The sequence below is a fragment of the Orbicella faveolata genome, unplaced genomic scaffold, assembly GCF_042242905.1.
Source record: "Orbicella faveolata isolate gen_17 unplaced genomic scaffold, um_ofav_v1 contig_1, whole genome shotgun sequence".
NCBI classification, from domain to species: Eukaryota; Metazoa; Cnidaria; class Anthozoa; order Scleractinia; family Merulinidae; genus Orbicella; species Orbicella faveolata.
Genome location: NW_028301536.1, coordinates 26881695 through 26885358, shown reverse-complemented (window position 1 = coordinate 26885358; position 3664 = coordinate 26881695).

Sequence of the window (3664 nt, the reverse complement as noted above, 5' to 3'; positions counted from 1 at the left end):
TACCTTCACCCTGGTACGCTTGCTGTGAAAGGAAGGGTTGATAAAGAAGACATACGTTTTCTGCATATTTCTTAGAATTTAAAAATTTAATCCCGGCATCATTAATTGAATAAATGTAGTATAACAATTGTCTACGTGCGGCGTCTTTTCACGAGAAAAAGTGACATTTTCCGCACGTCCACACGCAGGCGTTTATCAATTGTTAATTTCGTCTTTTGAGGGTTGTGATGTTCAGTTAAGACTAATCCTGCATTACTTAAAAGATCTAATGTCTCAGGGTAAAATACCTAATAAATGTTTTTGGATATCATTGGCTACCATTTGACGTCACCGTCCTTTGTCCGGACCCTTCATTTATCAGTGTTTTGTTGTCTCTCTTTTTTGTCAAGGGATTTTCCGCTTTCATTCATGCTATTTGGGTTATATTTTGCTAGACGATGACGTAACGATGGCAACTGGGTGATACAGCCAATTGACAAGAAAATGAGGTAACGTTAATCCAGGAAAAAGAACTACTGGGATAAAAAAAATGCGTGCGCGATTATGGTAGGGAGATAAAATCTGCAAAAGCAAAAGTATTTGAAAATAACCACTGCAGTATGTTATTTAACAGTTAGATTACTATACTGAGCTCTAGAATTCTATGTGATGATGAGCCTTCGGCCTCATCAACCACCACCTCATTAAAATCGAGAGCGAATGATCTGTTTTAGTAGAATTTAACTGAAATTTACTATAGATGAGGGTTTCCAATTATTTCTAGGTGTATTATTTTAAATTTCGCGCCTTAGAAAGATCAATTCTACTGAAATTTCAGTTTTGTCTGCGAGCATCATCCTTTTTTAATAATTTCCATTTTTTTTTTTAAGTCAAGAGTCCGTAAACGTTCTTCTTTTAGTCTTCTCAGGCATATAATTTCCATTTGCATCAAAAGGTTCCTTCAAAACTTTAGAAAAACGAAGCACACGTCGCCATTTCATAGCCACTGCACAGTAATTAACAATTATTCGCCGAAGGCGAGGTGAACATTGGTTATATTCACCGTTATACTCACCGCCTGGAGCGGTGATATAACGTCATATAAGGAATCGCTCAACCAATCAGATTGCTGGATACTCTTTGTTCAACTCTGAAATTATACTTATGGCTGATAGTGTTCGATCACTCAGTCAATCAGATTGTAGCATTTGCATTAGTATTCAATTAGAATTCTACTAAAACTATTTAGACTAGCGGAAATGCATTCGAATCCTGTAGGATGCAACAGGATAGCCATAGAACCGCGCATTTCTAGGTTTGGTCTATGCACTTATCTAATTTCTGTCTTTCTCTCTTTAAACAACGAAGCTCCTTCTTCCTTCTTTCATCACTTCCGGCGCGCCCTCCCTTCTATAATAGGGACATTTAGGACGCGACGGCTCTATGATGCCGGCGGAAGTAAATTTTCAAGCAAGATGCACACTGCGCATGCCTAAGCCGTCGTCCCACTGGAGTCACGTCGCGTCGAGAACGTGAGTTTTTGAATGTTGGCGTTGTGTACAAAACGGGAGAATTAATCATTCTTGTGTCAAAGAAAATCTTGTTATATTCTCCTAAACATTTAAGATTTATATCTTCCAATCAAGTAGGTAGTTTGCGGCTGATTTAGATTGCAAAAATTTCAAGATTCTGATTTTTTTTTCCGACATTGTTTATAGATGTCTAAAGCATCAAAAATATGGCATCGTCGACCCAACCGTCGATATCAAGTATTAAAGTTTATCGCTTATAACATGTATGAAATCTCATAATTCTGAATGCAACTGGTTGCGATCAGTTTCGTTGTCTTTTACACACATCGTTACCGAAATTTGACCCGTGTATTAGCCGATAAAAAACACCTGTCGATGTTTCGCCGAAGCTCACTTGTCTCGCGAAGGCGCCGCAAACCTGTGATACGATCCTATTCTTACACTGTATTTTTGTCGGTTATGTTTCAGGACAAGCGACCAGACTTACCCTGTGTTGAGAGCTTATACACCAAAGGAAAGTTGCACGAGGGGAAGTAATAAAAGCAAGAAAACATCAAACATCGAGCAAAGAATAATAAGCTTTGATAAATGCAAATAAATGAAAGTTTGTGACCACTTAGAGTACACAAACATTTCAAGTCAGAGGGTCTTCAAGTTAAGAAAAATCCTCCTTTTCCACCCGGAAAATCGCCCCTATTTTTGGGTTTTACAATTTTTTTTCTTGTAATACCGCAGCGATGGCGTTGTGCGCATCGCGTGGCAAAACTTAATGTTATTTTTCCTTTGCTAACAACGGCGTTCTAGTTCCAGTCTTTGATCGGTCACTGCGTTCTAAAAGCCGTCGTGTCCTGAATCTTAAAGTCCCTGCCTCTTCGGGGCAGAGAAAGCATCGAAATTGGATCAACGGCATTGAATCTGAACTAGAACATATCAAAAGGCCTTACTTCGGTATAAGTGTATACGAAATCATTTATAAAAACTCATCAGACTCTACAAAAAATGATTTAATTTAACATTAAGAAAGAAAACGTTTTGAAGTTGTTATTATGTGTTATTCAAAAGAATATGATCGTCCCCAGCAAAACTGGCAAGAATGATCATTCACGCATTAACTGGACTACAACATAAGGTTATTAGAGCAGTGCATTATCTGAAAAATACAAATTTTGACACATCAAGAGTTTCTGTTTCGGTAACCAAATTCAATTTACAGAGCTATCTCGAATTTCTGAATAGTTGGAGGCACTTCAAAAGCAGAGCTTGATATAACACCTGTCGCCTTAAGTTTATATGGACCACTGCGCAGCATAAATTAATTCGAGTCAACCAATCTAGCGGGATTTTCAAGAGCTTCCTGCAGGGCTCTTTTTTATGTACTAAGCGAATGAACGTGACTTGAAATAAATTTACCTTGCTGGCATGGTCCCACAAAGTGCAATTTTCCAGCGGGAAAGTGGAACTGGATTGTTGAAACTGACATGCTAAGACTGCTAACTGTTCACGGAAACATTGATATACATTATTCTCAAATGTACTGGTCGCCTTTAGAGTTGTTACTTAATAAGTGTATTAAGTTTAAAACCCAGCTAACGTGCAGTTTAAATTTGAAGTTATTATGTCGTTGTTCTTTTATTCGACTTTGAATTCAATTTAAATTGGTTGCGTGTGACAGCCTACATTTGTTTGCTCTGGTGGGGAAACGTGGCCGGAATTTTGAATATGTTGACTTCGTCAATATTTTTAAATCGCCTTTACAGATAGTGTAAATGATCAAAAACTGGTAATTAATCACATTATTGATATTTTGCTGATAACAGATAAATCTGTCAACAATACTTGAGAAAGTTCAATGAAAAATTAACATATTTGCTCCATGAATCTGTTAGCAGTCTCGATGAAGGGCGAGTGGCCTTTCACTGAAACTGAAAGCAATTGTTTTAGGTTTTACTTCTTTTTATGAAAACGCTGCAAAGTTGTACTTAGCCCAGTGAATGAAATTAACTGACTTACGAAGGACAAAATCTTATTGTTTTTAATAACAACACGTTGAGAATATCATTACAGACAGACAGTCAAATACACCGAGACGGAAAAATAAATTTATTTGGCAGGCCAGCGGGCAACGTGAATACGATTTTTATAGTTTTAAAGTA